Consider the following 21,544-nt stretch of genomic DNA (forward strand, 5'->3'; position numbering starts at 1 on the left):
GTATTTCATTCCTATGACTTTCCTGCTGAACAAATTTATCAAAGTTCATCAAATAGGTGCACCTCCTAAAAACTAGAAACCTCAAAATGTATTGTTTACAACTCTTTATCTTGGGTTTCCTACCGTTTTCTCTCTCATGCTCACCACCATAGACCCGAGTAGAAAATGAACCAACAAGATGTCTTGAATATGTTAAAGGAGGGACTGTGGAAAATTAGTGCGTTTTGGTGAACATTATCTGCGCCATCTTGCCTCTTCCCCTGATGCCACACTTTTGTTGCGCGCGTCTGCCATTTTAAGATGCCCCGATCAGAACCAACCCTTTTGCATGCCGCTGGCCCCTGACATAGCCCTTTGCCTTCGCTAAGCCTGCCCGCTGACCACCCCCCTGCTTGCACCTGCCTGGAGTCATAAACCCCTCTTCGGCGCTGCTCTGCCCCCGGCCCTCATCCTGTTCCCAGCGCGACACCTCCCTGCTTTCCTTTCATGATCTCCGGCCCTTAGATGCAAACCCCCTTTTTCCCCGTGTGCCCGTTTTTTCCTCCCCGTTCCCAAGCCGACACCCAGCTCTGCCGATACCACCCTCGCCCCTCCCCGTACAATAGAAAGCTTCCCCCATCAAAGAAATCCCCGGGTTGATCAAAGCCCCCGCCCCATGAGATCCAATCAGACTCCCCTCATCCCGTGAATCGGCGGATTATCCAGCTGCGCGATGCTCACCACCTGTTGTGATTAGGGTGGGGATTTCAACTGTAAATGTGTGTGGGAACGGGCCCCAAAGGGGGATTCCGGGTATGTCTTTCCGTATATCAAAGCTTTGTCACATATTTGTAAACTGCAATAAAAACCATAAAACACTGTATATAAGGGGCCAGGCCTCAAATGTACGTTAGAGCACCTCTGAACGATACCTTCTGTCCGTTTCGTTGTGTTCTCCTCCGGAGAGAATAAAAACCTTGTTTCCTGCTTTCCAGTCTCCAGCGCCTGCCTCTTCATTGATTTAAATAACTAGAGGGTCACAGAGGCAATACCGCCGGGCAAATATCGATTGTCCCCGACCCGATTGAAACTGTTTTTACACAACGCCGGTGTTCCCACACTGGTACACACCTCTAGTGTCTGTGTCTTAAGTTTCACTCCTCTAGGTCACACGGAAGGTTCCTTTCTAACTAACTTTATAACTTTTACGCACCACAGACATTGCATTGGTGAGTGCGTGCACTTTAAACACTGCACCCGAGTCCCGCGGGCCTTTCCCGACTTAGTCACTGCTAGTCCCGATCAGCTCCAGCGATTCCCAAGGCCCTAGGCCTATTTCCTTTTCGATTGGTATCTCTTATACCACTTTCTTAGTATATGGTTTAGGTGGCCCCAAGGGCTCATCCATATTGTGCAACTTTTGTGTATTTTAAACTGTCTTGTGTTTAACGATTGTGCTTCTGTGCTCATAAAAAGTCCAGGGGATATTTGTAGTTAATAAATCTATATATATTTTCAATATATATCTGTGTGGTGTCCTTTCATTTGGTATTCAAGGGAGTTGTATATGGTAAAACAGCTTGCTTCACATGCCTTTCAGAGTTTAGCCTAAGACTGCTTTGTCCACGCTACTACTAGGATAGCTGGTCTATACGGTTGACTTACAACCAATCATCATAAGGGTTGCTTGGCATGGTACAAGGTGATCACTAGAACTAGTGAGCATCATATACCAGGCCAACTTCTCACAATTATATCGTAGTGCACCATATTTACAAGCCTGATATGTTCAAAGTGTACCGTATTTACAAGCCTGATATGTTTAAAGTGTACCTTATTTGCCAGCCAGTTAATGAGAGGGAGAGTCACTTCACTGTACTGAATTTTCTTGCAGAGGTGGACTTCCATAATACTCTGATGATCTGATCTGGGTCGCAAACCGATCTGTATTCACAAGAAGAAAGGCTTGTGGTTGATGACTAAAGGCTGTGTTCTTTGAAGTTCCTTGTTAGACTGATAAGTACTTGCTGGAATGTTTTATTACTTTCTAGGAAAAGCGTCCATGAGAGGTTTGATGTGTTACTTAAATGCAATACTATAGTCGCTTCTTGTAGGATCCTCCAGGTTTATACAATTACCCCTTTGCCTGCCAAAGAGTCTGATGCGACAGGCGGGGTTAGTTAATGTTTCATTGCTTAGATGAGCTGGTTATTATTTTAATGAAAAGTCTTACTGAAATGCTTAATGAAATGTTCACCCATTTACAAGATCCATCCGAGATCATGGTGGAACAGCAGTACTAATACTGCTTGATTTATCGGCTGCTTTCGACACGGTCGATCACTCGATTTTGGTCAACCGTGTTGATAACATGGGCATTCAACACACAGCCAAGGAACTTCTGGCATCTTTTCTGTCTGACGGAACCCAGGCTGTCACACTGGGCCCCTTCCAATCGTCCAACGTGTCTCTGCCATGCGGGGTACCACAAGGCTCATCCCCAAGTCCGACACTCTTTAATATCTACGTGTCGGACCTAGCTAACATCATTCGAGCATATGGGATGAGCCTTACCTCCTATGCGGATGACACGCAGTTGGTCTTGGCCATCAAAAACAACGGCGATAAGGTAGCAGAAAACTTTAAAGAAGGTATGTTGGCAATTGGGGACTGGATAGCCCCCAAATGTTTAAAACTTAATTCCGATAAGACGGAAGTCATCACACATGGTGGAGAGTGATTGGAGGAAGCGGAGTCCTACAGAGGAATCTCACTTCAGTACTCCATCCCAACACCAGCCTTTAACTTTGCAAAGACACACCACAGGTAGAGATTCCCTATGGTGGAGACCCTCAGATACCCTTTGGGTGAGGGATTGCTTAGTGGACCATGAGACAGGGGGTTACCAAGCCAGAGCTGGTACTTCCTTATATGGCCACTTAGGCAATATAGGCTTACCTGGTCAAGGATAGCCTTATCTCCTTTCGTTTGGGGGGGGGGGGGAGAGTTGTGTAGGAAGTTGGATATCTGACTATGGTTACCCCAAACTTTTTGCCTGGTGTTTAGCTGGTTTTTGACATAGTTGGCCTGGGATACTGCTATTCAGGGCCCAGGCTAATTGCTCTCTCCTTAAAATGGACTCCATGTACCTTAGGTGCATACACAATTGGAACTGGTTCACCTTATAGGCCCTGTAACAGTGTACCAGGTCCCCTAACTCAGATACTTACAGGAGCCCCTCATCAATGGTTTGAAAGTTGAGGCCTTTAGAGACACCGGGGCTAGCATCACCATGGTGGCTGAATGTCTAGTCCCCTCAAGGCAACTTTTACCTGATGCCAAATATCAGGTGACAAACATTGATGGCATAGAAACCAAACATCCCATGGCAGTAGTCAATTTTAGCTGGGGAGGTGTCACTGGCCCCAAGAGAGTGGCAGTGTCAGCAAACTTGCCTGTAGATTGCCCACTTGGTAATGATTTGGAAATCTCAGCCTGGGCTGAGGTTGAACAGCAAACCCATTCTAGAATGGTAAATCTCCATGGATAGGTTAGTGGGGCTGTAATGGCTACAGCCCCAATCCAAGATGTCCTTCCTGAAAAGGTTGGGAGGGCTGAGCAAACCTCAGCCCCATCTTTAGCTAACTTCCCTCCTGAAAAGATTAGCAGAGCTGTGATGATAACAGCTCATACCCAAACTGAGTCTCCTCCTGAAAAGGTTGGTGGGGCTGTGATGGCCACAGCCCAAACTCAAACTATTACATGGGTAGTGAAGCCTGAAATGATGGATCACTCCACCCAAACTGAGAGCATGGAGGAGGAAGAGAAATCTCCCCCTCACCAGACATTAGGAAAGGATAAGCCTCCTCAGGGAACTGATCTTACCCCTGATGAAGGAACTGTCTCAGAGGTTGTTAGGCCTGGCCTGACAGAGCCCCTGATGGCAGTGGACCCTTCCAAGGTGGGACCCAGTCTTGAGCAGGTAACCTGCCCCTCTCTACCTTGCCTTACTCAGCCCTGGGCTGCAGAGGACAAGAAGGACAGTGAGCCCCAAAGGGCCCCCTGTCAAATAAAGCACCCCCATCAACAGATTAGGGGCACCGAAACTAGTAGCCCTAGTGAGGTGAAAACTTTAAAAACTCCTGAGGGAGCACCCTTAAAAGTAGTTAGGGACCTCCCACGGATGGATTCTGATGGGCACAGCCAAACCTGGGGCCCCAAGGCCCCAAACCTGACCTGTCCCTCCAGTAAGCCAAACAAAGGGACCCAGCCTCCAGCTTTAGGTAGCCAGAAGTTGACCCTGAGAGCACAGAGCAACTCAGTCAAAGAAAGAAAGGCACGCATGGTGGAGAGTGATTGGAGGAAGCGGAGTCCTACAGAGGAATCTCACTTCAGTACTCCATCCCAACACCAGCCTTTAACTTTGCAAAGACACACCACAGGTAGAGATTCCCTATGGTGGAGACCCTCAGATACCCTTAGGGTGAGGGATTGCTTAGTGGACCATGAGACAGGGGGTTACCAAGCCAGAGCTGGTACTTCCTTATAAGGCCACTTAGGCAATATAGGCTTACCTGGTCAAGGATAGCCTTATCTCCTTTCGTTTGGGGGGGGGGGGGTTTGTAGGAAGGTCGATATCTGACTATGGTTACCCCCAAACCTTTTGCCTGGTGTTTAGCTGGTTTTTGACATAGTTGGCCTGGGATCCTGCTATTCAGGGCCCCAGGCTAATTGCTCTCTCCTTAAAATGGACTCCATGTACCTTAGGTGCATACACAATTGGAACTGGTTCACCTTATAGGCCCTGTACAGTGTACCATAGGTACTCAGGGCATAGGTGTAGCCAAGGCCTACCAGGAGCTGCAGCATGTATTGTGCCACCTCTGGCCTGGCCTCCATATTTTGACACAACTGGCTGATCACTCTGCTGGGGTAAGTTGGTGTAATCACCTCTTGCTTAGATATAGTATCCCTATATCTAACCTTAACTGGACACATGTTAATCTATAAGCCATTCCTATGGAAGGCTCCTGCAATCCTGGGGGCAGAGTGCATGGTTTCATGTGAAATGGTGATCTAGCATGAGCTGAGCCTGTCTGCTGCTGTCGGGAACAACTCCCATAGCTGTTCCGGGATATTGCCATACCATATACTCTTTAGTGCATTATAATCCTCGCGGTTATTTGCTAACTTTGGTTTGGCTTTATCAAAACATGTCGAGTAAGGTGTCGTACGATTTGGAATACTATCCCCTCGACAGTTCTGTCGACGGGGATAGCATTCCACCCTTCTAGAGGGACACGACATGTACCTAGCCTTAACCCCGGTTAAAGTTAACCAGAGCCTCAGCATCACAAAATGGATGCTGCCACCACAGACACAAGTCTGACCTCCTGCTGCTGGGAGTCCTTCCAGCGAGGAGGGCTTGGGCAAAGGGTTTCCTGCCTTGGGCGGTGCGAGCAGCACCCCAGACAGGATTTTGTATATTGGGTAGGACAGGGCTAAATAGATTGAGACATGCCCGGGGCACACAAGGTGTCCTCGTGCATAAGCCTGTCCAAACCGGTCCTGGGACTTTCCAGACCCAGGCCTGGCGAGGAGCTGGACAAAGGAAAGGGGGTGTAACCGCCCCCCTTCCTGGTCCCACCCAGAGGAGGGACCTAGCAGGTGATCCACCCCTCAGATTGGGAATAAGAGTAGGAGCAGTGCCATAGCACCTCGGATCATCCTGAAATCAACTTGCAACTAAGAAGACGACTGGACTTCGACATTCTGCTGCTCAGAAGACTGAAGAGTATCTCCCTTGTGGCCTAGGAGTGGCCACCCTGTGAACACCGGTACCAAACAGCAACTCGGCATGTGCTTTGCTGCCGCCTCCCGCCGGAGCCGGAGCCCAGAGCCTGACAAGACCCAGACTCCTAGACTTCTCATAGCCCGATCCACAGTCCCTGCAAAGAAGGGACCCGTGGAGGCACCGAGAGACGTGGGACCGGACCTCTTGGAGTACTCGACGTTGTGCTTTGGGGACTGAGAACCCCTACTACCGAGCAGCCCTTGCACCGAAGATCAGCCCCCCAGCATCTCCACGATCTGCGTGGGGCCCTTTTGCATTGTGCCACTCGACGCGCCATCCCGGCCACTAGCCACGTGGTCAGCGGCCATCTTGGCAATGAAATCTACAAACCAAGCAAAAAGAAGACAGAACCTCTAGAGGGGCCTATATTTCTTTCAACATTGAATATATCCAAATGGTTAGTAAAAAGATGCCAAAGAGAGATCCTTGAAATATTATTCAAACATGAAAAAATGTTATTAGACTATTTTGTCATTTTTTATAAAAAAGGTTTTAGAGACTCTTATATATAAATACATTTCATTATCACTGTGCAAATCAACATTTTTACATGCATTTGGTGATAATCCTATCATTCAAAATGCCCTCTAGTAGCAATTGGTCCTATTGATCAGGAACACAGAATCACACATTCATCACACAGTATCAATACAGAATAAAGGACATACCTAACAACATAAACAACTAAGCAAAATTGTACAGGACATTGACTGACACAAGTGATAGCTCTAAGGTGTACTTAAGAGGGTACGTATAGGAACCTAGATGGAGTGGTTCTATTGGTTATGATGTAGTTGACCAAATCGTATCCAAGACAGGGATGTTGGGCCGACGTACGTTTCGGTGAAAGTCACCTTCCTCAGGGCCAGAGACAAAAGACTAACAAACAAGTGATACAAAATCTTAAAAATGTGAGGGCAACATACAAAGTTCTGAAAAACAGAGAATAAAAGAAATTTAAGTATCATGATCTCTTTTGCTTTTTTACATTTTTACATCTTGATTTTAATCTATGGCATCATATATACACACATATCTGCTTTGCAAATTCAGGGGTTTAATAAAAACTCATAGCTAGCTAGACATCTTGCTAAGTATAGATTAGGTAGACCAGAGACGTTGTGAATCCACATAGTGAGGAGATAGAAAGAAAAGTCCAAACAGATGAGCCCAGTAGGTCTAGTTCACCTAAAATGGTGACTGGCAGGGTGCCTAGAGCATGCAGTGCTTTTAAGATCTGTGGTAATGTGCTGTTACCCCAATTTGAGAAAAAAATAATAAAAATATAGGGATTACCTATGATTTGGAGAATCTACATATGTGGATGTTTAAGATTCTGGCTGGACTTTTTGGAATATGTGCTGAAAAATTAGAATACAGAGAGTTTCTGTAGTTTTATGGTACGAAAAGAGTTTATATTTATAATGCTGGTGTTATTGGTTGTCAATTACCTCAGAAAGAGAGGCAAATGCCTTAGGGTTTCCTTATTGTTTGAGCCACCCGGGGGACTTCTGAAAGCAGAGGAGTAGTTTCTGTATAAATACAAGTATGAAGGTGAGCAATAGATTAAAGCAGAGCTCAAAGTGAATTTGTGACAGATGGTGGTTGCATTACCTGTTAGAGAGTACACGATGTATTGATAGTAAAAACTTGGGTTGTTTGGTTTAGGGCGCCATGATCTATATAATGAAATAATCACACATATAGGTAACGATTTAAAAATTGTGACTAAGATTACGGGGCACGCAATGTTAATGTTAGCTGTTCCCTGATTGAGGCTGCTCTAATGCGGAGAGACTTAACGATAAGAAACGCTTACGGAATTTGAATTCCTACTGGTTTTGTGAAGGAGAGGTTAAGCGTTATTTATGGAGGTCTCCGCTTCACAGTGAAACATTGTAACATCGCTTTAAATTATAGCTATAGCTTTTTGAGTTAATGCAGCACTTGGCGATAAGAGACACTTACGGAATTTAAAGGAGAAGCTGAGCGCTAGTTAAGGAGGTTTCCGCTTCACAGTGAAACATTGTAACATCGCTTTTAGCTATAGTTTATTAAGTTGATGCAGCACTTTTTTATCATGCTAGATGGAACTTGCGGGCGGTTCGTCGTACCTGTTTAGTAGCGTTATTTTCCCTCATACAGTGCTTCCGAGGGTTCGGCTCTTCGTCGGTAGTTCGAGTGAATGACCGTGTCTAGAGTTAAAAAGACATATCGGTCAGAGATACACGCGAGCTATTTCAACAAAGCCTGAAATACCATCGGAGAGAGTAATTTGAGACTCGCCGATAGTGCAGTTTGACATAACAAGGAGCTCGCAACAGCGGAATGCGGTTGAGAGCTTATGCAGAACGCGTTGGAAAAGCGGTTCTTACCTTACTCTTAAGATGCTACTGCCGCGACCGGGGGTTCTGTGGAAAGAGTTCCGCTATGAGGCAGAAACAGGCATGTGTAGCAATTTAAATATAATGTAACTACTGGAGCCAGGTGGGAAGTCGTAAACACAAAGATAGGACTAATACTATGTTGTGAGGAGGAACATGGTAAAAGGACTTTGGCTGAGATTGCATGCTCTTTGGCATCCATCTTATAACGGAGGAGGGTAATAAGAAATTACCAAATGTGTACATAAAACGACAGAAGTTGGTTGAGACAAAAAATGTCAACACTTCATAGGGAAGAATTAAACAGCAAGGTACCGGATTGTGGCAGATCTCGACACGATTTAAATATAGTGTGACACAGGGTATCATTTATTTGTGGAGGTTTGCAGCATCTCATGAGCTGGAGCCAGATATGAATAGCTGAAAACACATTTTTGGATGGCAAGGGTGTTAGTTACAGATGTTGCCATATTTTTAAACTGTGACTATCCACGAGATTTCTTCATTGTGCCCAAAACGGACTGTGTCCAGATGATGTATCCAAAAGGTTTCGCGTTTTTTTGCGAAAAATCGATGGATCTTTGCCTGGAGGTGCGTGAACGCGTTCTAATATCCCCCCTCTGGGCCTCAAAATATTTGGGAGAACTCTCTCTTCTCATAATGAAGTCTACAAACTACACTGCGGGTCTGGTTGCTCCAGACTTGCTCTCGCTCCTGTAAAAAGGAGCACCCGCTCTGACCTTGCTGGTCCGAGTGATAAGCCTTTTTCTATTCCTGCGTGGCTTGCATTAGCCAAGGCCTGTTTGCTCCAATCAAGTTGCCGACACCGCCAACAGCGAGAAGCCTGCGTGGTACAGCTCGTGATCAACTCCTGGACGTCCTCGACCTCTTCGTGTCCACATGGCTGCAGAGAGAATCTACACCTCAATGCCTGTTTGCACCCGACATCACCTGGTTCCATCCTGGTTCCACGGTAGTCACTGGCTAGTGACTTTGAACATTTTCGCCTCTGCTTTCAGGTCTTCACAACTTCAGATCCACCCTTGGATCCACCGGAACTCTTCACATCGAGCTGCCTGCAGCATCTTCAGCTCCAATCACCATCGGCCAGCGTGACGAAACCCGACACTACTTCGACCCTATGCACCCGCGTCCTGTGGATGAGGTAACTCAGCAACGCCTGTGTTCCCACACTGGTACACACCTCTAGTGTCTGTGTCTTAAGTTTCACTCCTCTAGGTCACACGGAAGGTTCCTTTCTAACTAACTTTATAACTTTTACGCACCACAGACATTGCATTGGTGAGTGCGTGCACTTTAAACACTGCACCCGAGTCCCGCGGGCCTTTCCCGACTTAGTCACTGCTAGTCCCGATCAGCTCCAGCGATTCCCAAGGCCCTAGGCCTATTTCCTTTTCGATTGGTATCTCTTATACCACTTTCTTAGTATATGGTTTAGGTGGCCCCAAGGGCTCATCCATATTGTGCAACTTTTGTGTATTTTAAACTGTCTTGTGTTTAACGATTGTGCTTCTGTGCTCATAAAGAGTCCAGGGGATATTTGTAGTTAATAAATCTATATATATTTTCAATATATATCTGTGTGGTGTCCTTTCATTTGGTATTCAAGGGAGTTGTATATGGTAAAACAGCTTGCTTCACATGCCTTTCAGAGTTTAGCCTAAGACTGCTTTGTCCACGCTACTACTAGGATAGCTGGTCTATACGGTTGACTTACAACCAATCATCATAAGGGTTGCTTGGCATGGTACAAGGTGATCACTAGAACTAGTGAGCATCATATACCAGGCCAACTTCTCACAATTATATCGTAGTGCACCATATTTACAAGCCTGATATGTTCAAAGTGTACCGTATTTACAAGCCTGATATGTTTAAAGTGTACCTTATTTGCCAGCCAGTTAATGAGAGGGAGAGTCACTTCACTGTACTGAATTTTCTTGCAGAGGTGGACTTCCATCATACTCTGATGATCTGATCTGGGTCGCAAACCGATCTGTATTCACAAGAAGAAAGGCTTGTGGTTGATGACTAAAGGCTGTGTTCTTTGAAGTTCCTTGTTAGACTGATAAGTACTTGCTGGAATGTTTTATTACTTTCTAGGAAAAGCGTCCATGAGAGGTTTGATGTGTTACTTAAACGCAATACTATAGTCGCTTCTTGTAGGATCCTCCAGGTTTATACAATTACCCCTTTGCCTGCCAAAGAGTCTGATGCGACAGGCGGGGTTAGTTAATGTTTCATTGCTTAGATGAGCTGGTTATTATTTTAATGAAAAGTCTTACTGAAATGCTTAATGAAATGTTCACCCATTTACAAGATCCATCCGAGATCATGGTGGAACAGCAGTACTAATACTGCTTGATTTATCGGCTGCTTTCGACACGGTCGATCACTCGATTTTGGTCAACCGTGTTGATAACATGGGCATTCAACACACAGCCAAGGAACTTCTGGCATCTTTTCTGTCTGACGGAACCCAGGCTGTCACACTGGGCCCCTTCCAATCGTCCAACGTGTCTCTGCCATGCGGGGTACCACAAGGCTCATCCCCAAGTCCGACACTCTTTAATATCTACGTGTCGGACCTAGCTAACATCATTCGAGCATATGGGATGAGCCTTACCTCCTATGCGGATGACACGCAGTTGGTCTTGGCCATCAAAAACAACGGCGATAAGGTAGCAGAAAACTTTAAAGAAGGTATGTTGGCAATTGGGGACTGGATAGCCCCCAAATGTTTAAAACTTAATTCCGATAAGACGGAAGTCATCACACATGGTGGAGAGTGATTGGAGGAAGCGGAGTCCTACAGAGGAATCTCATTTCAGTACTCCATCCCAACACCAGCCTTTAACTTTGCAAAGACACACCACAGGTAGAGATTCCCTATGGTGGAGACCCTCAGATACCCTTTGGGTGAGGGATTGCTTAGTGGACCATGAGACAGGGGGTTACCAAGCCAGAGCTGGTACTTCCTTATATGGCTACTTAGGCAATATAGGCTTACCTGGTCAAGGATAGCCTTATCTCCTTTCGTTTGGGGGGGGAGAGTTGTGTAGGAAGTTGGATATCTGACTATGGTTACCCCAAACTTTTTGCCTGGTGTTTAGCTGGTTTTTGACATAGTTGGCCTGGGATACTGCTATTCAGGGCCCAGGCTAATTGCTCTCTCCTTAAAATGGACTCCATGTACCTTAGGTGCATACACAATTGGAACTGGTTCACCTTATAGGCCCTGTAACAGTGTACCAGGTCCCCTAACTCAGATACTTACAGGAGCCCCTCATCAATGGTTTGAAAGTTGAGGCCTTTAGAGACACCGGGGCTAGCATCACCATGGTGGCTGAATGTCTAGTCCCCTCAAGGCAACTTTTACCTGATGCCAAATATCAGGTGACAAACATTGATGGCATAGAAACCAAACATCCCATGGCAGTAGTCAATTTTAGCTGGGGAGGTGTCACTGGCCCCAAGAGAGTGGCAGTGTCAGCAAACTTGCCTGTAGATTGCCCACTTGGTAATGATTTGGAAATCTCAGCCTGGGCTGAGGTTGAACAGCAAACCCATTCTAGAATGGTAAATCTCCATGGATAGGTTAGTGGGGCTGTAATGGCTACAGCCCCAATCCAAGATGTCCTTCCTGAAAAGGTTGGGAGGGCTGAGCAAACCTCAGCCCCATCTTTAGCTAACTTCCCTCCTGAAAAGATTAGCAGAGCTGTGATGATAACAGCTCATACCCAAACTGAGTCTCCTCCTGAAAAGGTTGGTGGGGCTGTGATGGCCACAGCCCAAACTCAAACTATTACATGGGTAGTGAAGCCTGAAATGATGGATCACTCCACCCAAACTGAGAGCATGGAGGAGGAAGAGAAATCTCCCCCTCACCAGACATTAGGAAAGGATCAGCCTCCTCAGGGAACTGATCTTACCCCTGATGAAGGAACTGTCTCAGAGGTTGTTAGGCCTGGCCTGACAGAGCCCCTGATGGCAGTGGACCCTTCCAAGGTGGGACCCAGTCTTGAGCAGGTAACCTGCCCCTCTCTACCTTGCCTTACTCAGCCCTGGGCTGCAGAGGACAAGAAGGACAGTGAGCCCCAAAGGGCCCCCTGTCAAATAAAGCACCCCCATCAACAGATTAGGGGCACCGAAACTAGTAGCCCTAGTGAGGTGAAAACTTTAAAAACTCCTGAGGGAGCACCCTTAAAAGTAGTTAGGGACCTCCCACGGATGGATTCTGATGGGCACAGCCAAACCTGGGGCCCCAAGGCCCCAAACCTGACCTGTCCCTCCAGTAAGCCAAACAAAGGGACCCAGCCTCCAGCTTTAGGTAGCCAGAAGTTGACCCTGAGAGCACAGTGCAACTCAGTCAAAGAAAGAAAGGCACGCATGGTGGAGAGTGATTGGAGGAAGCGGAGTCCTACAGAGGAATCTCACTTCAGTACTCCATCCCAACACCAGCCTTTAACTTTGCAAAGACACACCACAGGTAGAGATTCCCTATGGTGGAGACCCTCAGATACCCTTTGGGTGAGGGATTGCTTAGTGGACCATGAGACAGGGGGTTACCAAGCCAGAGCTGGTACTTCCTTATATGGCCACTTAGGCAATATAGGCTTACCTGGTCAAGGATAGCCTTATCTCCTTTCGTTTGGGGGGGGGGGGGAGAGTTGTGTAGGAAGTTGGATATCTGACTATGGTTACCCCAAACTTTTTGCCTGGTGTTTAGCTGGTTTTTGACATAGTTGGCCTGGGATACTGCTATTCAGGGCCCAGGCTAATTGCTCTCTCCTTAAAATGGACTCCATGTACCTTAGGTGCATACACAATTGGAACTGGTTCACCTTATAGGCCCTGTAACAGTGTACCAGGTCCCCTAACTCAGATACTTACAGGAGCCCCTCATCAATGGTTTGAAAGTTGAGGCCTTTAGAGACACCGGGGCTAGCATCACCATGGTGGCTGAATGTCTAGTCCCCTCAAGGCAACTTTTACCTGATGCCAAATATCAGGTGACAAACATTGATGGCATAGAAACCAAACATCCCATGGCAGTAGTCAATTTTAGCTGGGGAGGTGTCACTGGCCCCAAGAGAGTGGCAGTGTCAGCAAACTTGCCTGTAGATTGCCCACTTGGTAATGATTTGGAAATCTCAGCCTGGGCTGAGGTTGAACAGCAAACCCATTCTAGAATGGTAAATCTCCATGGATAGGTTAGTGGGGCTGTAATGGCTACAGCCCCAATCCAAGATGTCCTTCCTGAAAAGGTTGGGAGGGCTGAGCAAACCTCAGCCCCATCTTTAGCTAACTTCCCTCCTGAAAAGATTAGCAGAGCTGTGATGATAACAGCTCATACCCAAACTGAGTCTCCTCCTGAAAAGGTTGGTGGGGCTGTGATGGCCACAGCCCAAACTCAAACTATTACATGGGTAGTGAAGCCTGAAATGATGGATCACTCCACCCAAACTGAGAGCATGGAGGAGGAAGAGAAATCTCCCCCTCACCAGACATTAGGAAAGGATAAGCCTCCTCAGGGAACTGATCTTACCCCTGATGAAGGAACTGTCTCAGAGGTTGTTAGGCCTGGCCTGACAGAGCCCCTGATGGCAGTGGACCCTTCCAAGGTGGGACCCAGTCTTGAGCAGGTAACCTGCCCCTCTCTACCTTGCCTTACTCAGCCCTGGGCTGCAGAGGACAAGAAGGACAGTGAGCCCCAAAGGGCCCCCTGTCAAATAAAGCACCCCCATCAACAGATTAGGGGCACCGAAACTAGTAGCCCTAGTGAGGTGAAAACTTTAAAAACTCCTGAGGGAGCACCCTTAAAAGTAGTTAGGGACCTCCCACGGATGGATTCTGATGGGCACAGCCAAACCTGGGGCCCCAAGGCCCCAAACCTGACCTGTCCCTCCAGTAAGCCAAACAAAGGGACCCAGCCTCCAGCTTTAGGTAGCCAGAAGTTGACCCTGAGAGCACAGAGCAACTCAGTCAAAGAAAGAAAGGCACGCATGGTGGAGAGTGATTGGAGGAAGCGGAGTCCTACAGAGGAATCTCACTTCAGTACTCCATCCCAACACCAGCCTTTAACTTTGCAAAGACACACCACAGGTAGAGATTCCCTATGGTGGAGACCCTCAGATACCCTTAGGGTGAGGGATTGCTTAGTGGACCATGAGACAGGGGGTTACCAAGCCAGAGCTGGTACTTCCTTATAAGGCCACTTAGGCAATATAGGCTTACCTGGTCAAGGATAGCCTTATCTCCTTTCGTTTGGGGGGGGGGGGGTTTGTAGGAAGGTCGATATCTGACTATGGTTACCCCCAAACCTTTTGCCTGGTGTTTAGCTGGTTTTTGACATAGTTGGCCTGGGATCCTGCTATTCAGGGCCCCAGGCTAATTGCTCTCTCCTTAAAATGGACTCCATGTACCTTAGGTGCATACACAATTGGAACTGGTTCACCTTATAGGCCCTGTACAGTGTACCATAGGTACTCAGGGTATAGGTGTAGCCAAGGCCTACCAGGAGCTGCAGCATGTATTGTGCCACCTCTGGCCTGGCCTCCATATTTTGACACAACTGGCTGATCACTCTGCTGGGGTAAGTTGGTGTAATCACCTCTTGCTTAGATATAGTATCCCTATATCTAACCTTAACTGGACACATGTTAATCTATAAGCCATTCCTATGGAAGGCTCCTGCAATCCTGGGGGCAGAGTGCATGGTTTCATGTGAAATGGTGATCTAGCATGAGCTGAGCCTGTCTGCTGCTGTCGGGAACAACTCCCATAGCTGTTCCGGGATATTGCCATACCATATACTCTTTAGTGCATTATAATCCTCGCGGTTATTTGCTAACTTTGGTTTGGCTTTATCAAAACATGTCGAGTAAGGTGTCGTACGATTTGGAATACTATCCCCTCGACAGTTCTGTCGACGGGGATAGCATTCCACCCTTCTAGAGGGACACGACATGTACCTAGCCTTAACCCCGGTTAAAGTTAACCAGAGCCTCAGCATCACAAAATGGATGCTGCCACCACAGACACAAGTCTGACCTCCTGCTGCTGGGAGTCCTTCCAGCGAGGAGGGCTTGGGCAAAGGGTTTCCTGCCTTGGGAGGTGCGAGCAGCACCCCAGACAGGATTTTGTGTATTGGGTAGGACAGGGCTAAATAGATTGAGACATGCCCGGGGCACACAAGGTGTCCTCGTGCATAAGCCTGTCCAAACCGGTCCTGGGACTTTCCAGACCCAGGCCTGGCGAGGAGCTGGACAAAGGAAAGGGGGTGTAACCGCCCCCCTTCCTGGTCCCACCCAGAGGAGGGACCTAGCAGGTGATCCACCCCTCAGATTGGGAATAAGAGTAGGAGCAGTGCCATAGCACCTCGGATCATCCTGAAATCAACTTGCAACTAAGAAGACGACTGGACTTCGACATTCTGCTGCTCAGAAGACTGAAGAGTATCTCCCTTGTGGCCTAGGAGTGGCCACCCTGTGAACACCGGTACCAAACAGCAACTCGGCATGTGCTTTGCTGCCGCCTCCCGCCGGAGCCGGAGCCCAGAGCCTGACAAGACCCAGACTCCTAGACTTCTCATAGCCCGATCCACAGTCCCTGCAAAGAAGGGACCCGTGGAGGCACCGAGAGACGTGGGACCGGACCTCTTGGAGTACTCGACGTTGTGCTTTGGGGACTGAGAACCCCTACTACCGAGCAGCCCTTGCACCGAAGATCAGCCCCCCAGCATCTCCACGATCTGCGTGGGGCCCTTTTGCATTGTGCCACTCGACGCGCCATCCCGGCCACTAGCCACGTGGTCAGTGGCCATCTTGGCAATGAAATCTACAAACCAAGCAAAAAGAAGACAGAACCTCTAGAGGGGCCTATATTTCTTTCAACATTGAATATATCCAAATGGTTAGTAAAAAGATGCCAAAGAGAGATCCTTGAAATATTATTCAAACATGAAAAAATTTTATTAGACTATTTTGTCATTTTTTATAAAAAGGTTTTAGAGACTCTTATATATAAATACATTTCATTATCACTGTGCAAATCAACATTTTTACATGCATTTGGTGATAATCCTATCATTCAAAATGCCCTCTAGTAGCAATTGGTCCTATTGATCAGGAACACAGAATCACACATTCATCACACAGTATCAATACAGAATAAAGGACATACCTAACAACATAAACAACTAAGCAAAATTGTACAGGACATTGACTGACACAAGTGATAGCTCTAAGGTGTACTTAAGAGGGTACGTATAGGAACCTAGATGGAGTGGTTCTATTGGTTATGATGTAGTTGACCAAATCGTATCCAAGACAGGGATGTTGGGCCGACGTACGTTTCGGTGAAAGTCACCTTCCTCAGGGCCAGAGACAAAAGACTAACAAACAAGTGATACAAAATCTTAAAAATGTGAGGGCAACATACAAAGTTCTGAAAAACAGAGAATAAAAGAAATTTAAGTATCATGATCTCTTTTGCTTTTTTACATTTTTACATCTTGATTTTAATCTATGGCATCATATATACACACATATCTGCTTTGCAAATTCAGGGGTTTAATAAAAACTCATAGCTAGCTAGACATCTTGCTAAGTATAGATTAGGTAGACCAGAGACGTTGTGAATCCACATAGTGAGGAGATAGAAAGAAAAGTCCAAACAGATGAGCCCAGTAGGTCTAGTTCACCTAAAATGGTGACTGGCAGGGTGCCTAGAGCATGCAGTGCTTTTAAGATCTGTGGTAATGTGCTGTTACCCCAATTTGAGAAAAAAATAATAAAAATATAGGGATTACCTATGATTTGGAGAATCTACATATGTGGATGTTTAAGATTCTGGCTGGACTTTTTGGAATATGTGCTGAAAAATTAGAATACAGAGAGTTTCTGTAGTTTTATGGTACGAAAAGAGTTTATATTTATAATGCTGGTGTTATTGGTTGTCAATTACCTCAGAAAGAGAGGCAAATGCCTTAGGGTTTCCTTATTGTTTGAGCCACCCGGGGGACTTCTGAAAGCAGAGGAGTAGTTTCTGTATAAATACAAGTATGAAGGTGAGCAATAGAATAAAGCAGAGCTCAAAGTGAATTTATGACAGATGGTGGTTGCATTACCTGTTAGAGAGTACACGATGTATTGATAGTAAAAACTTGGGTTGTTTGGTTTAGGGCGCCATGATCTATATAATGAAATAATCACACATATAGGTAACGATTTAAAAATTGTGACTAAGATTACGGGGCACGCAATGTTAATGTTAGCTGTTCCCTGATTGAGGCTGCTCTAATGCGGAGAGACTTAACGATAAGAAACGCTTACGGAATTTGAATTCCTACTGGTTTTGTGAAGGCGAGGTTAAGAGTTATTTATGGAGGTCTCCGCTTCACAGTGAAACATTGTAACATCGCTTTAAATTATAGCTATAGCTTTTTGAGTTAATGCAGCACTTGGCGATAAGAGACACTTACGGAATTTAAAGGAGAAGCTGAGCGCTAGTTAAGGAGGTTTCCGCTTCACAGTGAAACATTGTAACATCGCTTTTAGCTATAGTTTATTAAGTTGATGCAGCACTTTTTTATCATGCTAGATGGAACTTGCGGGCGGTTCGTCGTACCTGTTTAGTAGCGTTATTTTCCCTCATACAGTGCTTCCGAGGGTTCGGCTCTTCGTCGGTAGTTCGAGTGAATGACCGTGTCTAGAGTTAAAAAGACATATCGGTCAGAGATACACGCGAGCTATTTCAACAAAGCCTGAAATACCATCGGAGAGAGTAATTTGAGACTCGCCGATAGTGCAGTTTGACATAACAAGGAGCTCGCAACAGCGGAATGCGGTTGAGAGCTTATGCAGAACGCGTTGGAAAAGCGGTTCTTACCTTACTCTTAAGATGCTACTGCCGCGACCGGGGGTTCTGTGGAAAGAGTTCCGCTATGAGGCAGAAACAGGCATGTGTAGCAATTTAAATATAATGTAACTACTGGAGCCAGGTGGGAAGTCGTAAACACAAAGATAGGACTAATACTATGTTGTGAGGAGGAACATGGTAAAAGGACTTTGGCTGAGATTGCATGCTCTTTGGCATCCATCTTATAACGGAGGAGGGTAATAAGAAATTACCAAATGTGTACATAAAACGACAGAAGTTGGTTGAGACAAAAAATGTCAACACTTCATAGGGAAGAATTAAACAGCAAGGTACCGGATTGTGGCAGATCTCGACACGATTTAAATATAGTGTGACACAGGGTATCATTTATTTGTGGAGGTTTGCAGCATCTCATGAGCTGGAGCCAGATATGAATAGCTGAAAACACATTTTTGGATGGCAAGGGTGTTTGTTACAGATGTTGCCATATTTTTAAACTGTGACTATCCACGAGATTTCTTCATTGTGCCCAAAACGGACTGTGTCCAGATGATGTATCCAAAAGGTTTCGCGTTTTTTTGCGAAAAATCGATGGATCTTTGCCTGGAGGTGCGTGAACGCGTTCTAATATCCCCCCTCTGGGCCTCAAAATATTTGGGAGAACTCTCTCTTCTCATAATGAAATCTACAAACTACACTGCGGGTCTGGTTGCTCCAGACTTGCTCTCGCTCCTGTAAAAAGGAGCACCCGCTCTGACCTTGCTGGTCCGAGTGATAAGCCTTTTTCTATTCCTGCGTGGCTTGCATTAGCCAAGGCCTGTTTGCTCCAATCAAGTTGCCGACACCGCCAACAGCGAGAAGCCTGCGTGGTACAGCTCGTGATCAACTCCTGGACATCCTCGACCTCTTCGTGTCCACATGGCTGCAGAGAGAATCTACACCTCAATGCCTGTTTGCACCCGACATCACCTGGTTCCATCCTGGTTCCACGGTAGTCACTGGCTAGTGACTTTGAACATTTTCGCCTCTGCTTTCAGGTCTTCACAACTTCAGATCCACCCTTGGATCCACCGGAACTCTTCACATCGAGCTGCCTGCAGCATCTTCAGCTCCAATCACCATCGGCCAGCGTGACGAAACCCGACACTACTTCGACCCTATGCACCCGCGTCCTGTGGATGAGGTAACTCAGCAACGCCGGTGTTCCCACACTGGTACACACCTCTAGTGTCTGTGTCTTAAGTTTCACTCCTCTAGGTCACACGGAAGGTTCCTTTCTAACTAACTTTATAACTTTTACGCACCACAGACATTGCATTGGTGAGTGCGTGCACTTTAAACACTGCACCCGAGTCCCGCGGGCCTTTCCCGACTTAGTCACTGCTAGTCCCGATCAGCTCCAGCGATTCCCAAGGCCCTAGGCCTATTTCCTTTTCGATTGGTATCTCTTATACCACTTTCTTAGTATATGGTTTAGGTGGCCCCAAGGGCTCATCCATATTGTGCAACTTTTGTGTATTTTAAACTGTCTTGTGTTTAACGATTGTGCTTCTGTGCTCATAAAGAGTCCAGGGGATATTTGTAGTTAATAAATCTATATATATTTTCAATATATATCTGTGTGGTGTCCTTTCATTTGGTATTCAAGGGAGTTGTATATGGTAAAACAGCTTGCTTCACATGCCTTTCAGAGTTTAGCCTAAGACTGCTTTGTCCACGCTACTACTAGGATAGCTGGTCTATACGGTTGACTTACAACCAATCATCATAAGGGTTGCTTGGCATGGTACAAGGTGATCACTAGAACTAGTGAGCATCATATACCAGGCCAACTTCTCACAATTATATCGTAGTGCACCATATTTACAAGCCTGATATGTTCAAAGTGTACCGTATTTACAAGCCTGATATGTTTAAAGTGTACCTTATTTGCCAGCCAGTTAATGAGAGGGAGAGTCACTTCACTGTACTGAATTTTCTTGCAGAGGTGGACTTCCATAATACTCTGATGATCTGATCTGGGTCGCAAACCGATCTGTATTCACAAGAAGAAAGGCTTGTGGTTGATGACTAAAGGCTGTGTTCTTTGAAGTTCCTTGTTAGACTGATAAGTACTTGCTGGAATGTTTTATTACTTTCTAGGAAAAGCGTCCATGAGAGGTTTGATGTGTTACTTAAACGCAATACTATAGTCGCTTCTTGTAGGATCCTCCAGGTTTATACAATTACCCCTTTGCCTGCCAAAGAGTCTGATGCGACAGGCGGGGTTAGTTAATGTTTCATTGCTTAGATGAGCTGGTTATTATTTTAATGAAAAGTCTTACTGAAATGCTTAATGAAATGTTCACCCATTTACAAGATCCATCCGAGATCATGGTGGAACAGCAGTACTAATACTGCTTGATTTATCGGCTGCTTTCGACACGGTCGATCACTCGATTTTGGTCAACCGTGTTGATAACATGGGCATTCAACACACAGCCAAGGAACTTCTGGCATCTTTTCTGTCTGACGGAACCCAGGCTGTCACACTGGGCCCCTTCCAATCGTCCAACGTGTCTCTGCCATGCAGGGTACCACAAGGCTCATCCCCAAGTCCGACACTCTTTAATATCTACGTGTCGGACCTAGCTAACATCATTCGAGCATATGGGATGAGCCTTACCTCCTATGCGGATGACACGCAGTTGGTCTTGGCCATAAAAAACAACGGCGATAAGGTAGCAGAAAACTTTAAAGAAGGTATGTTGGCAATTGGGGACTGGATAGCCCCCAAATGTTTAAAACTTAATTCCGATAAGACGGAAGTCGTCATATTCGGACAACTTAACCCAGGTTGGTCCTCCGTATGGTGGCCCACCGCCTTCGGAATTCCGCAAGGTGAGGAACTTGGGAGTCGTCTTTGACGACCGTCTCAACTTTGTTTTACACGCCAACCAAATTGCATCCTCAGCCTTCCATAAATTGCGCCTTATAAAGAAAATCATCCCCTTCCTCCCTGAAACGGCCGGTAAAACTCTGGTGACCTCCTTAGTGCTGTCTACGGCTGGACTACTGTAATGCCCTGTTTGCAAATGCCCAAGTAAGGGTCATCAATAAAATGCAAACCGTCCAAAACTCAGCAGCTAGACTCTTGGCCAGAATTCCCAAATATAAGTCAGCGACCGACACCATTAGAAAGTTGCACTGGCTTCATATCAGAAACAGGATTAAGTTTAAAACTTTCTGCATTGTGTATAAGTCTCTGCACAATCAAGGACCCTCATTTTTCAAACAACATCTGATTCCTTACCGTCCATCGAGATCTTTACGTTCCTCTACCCTAAACGATCTAGTGGTTCCCCGCACCAAAACTGTTTCCTGGGGGGATCGGAGGTTCTTGGTCTCGGCTCCGAAACTATGGAACTCCTTACCCCAGTCAATA

The sequence above is a fragment of the Lissotriton helveticus genome (assembly GCF_964261635.1).
Source record: "Lissotriton helveticus chromosome 1_1 unlocalized genomic scaffold, aLisHel1.1 SUPER_1_unloc_3, whole genome shotgun sequence".
In the NCBI taxonomy this organism is placed as follows: domain Eukaryota; kingdom Metazoa; phylum Chordata; class Amphibia; order Caudata; family Salamandridae; genus Lissotriton; species Lissotriton helveticus.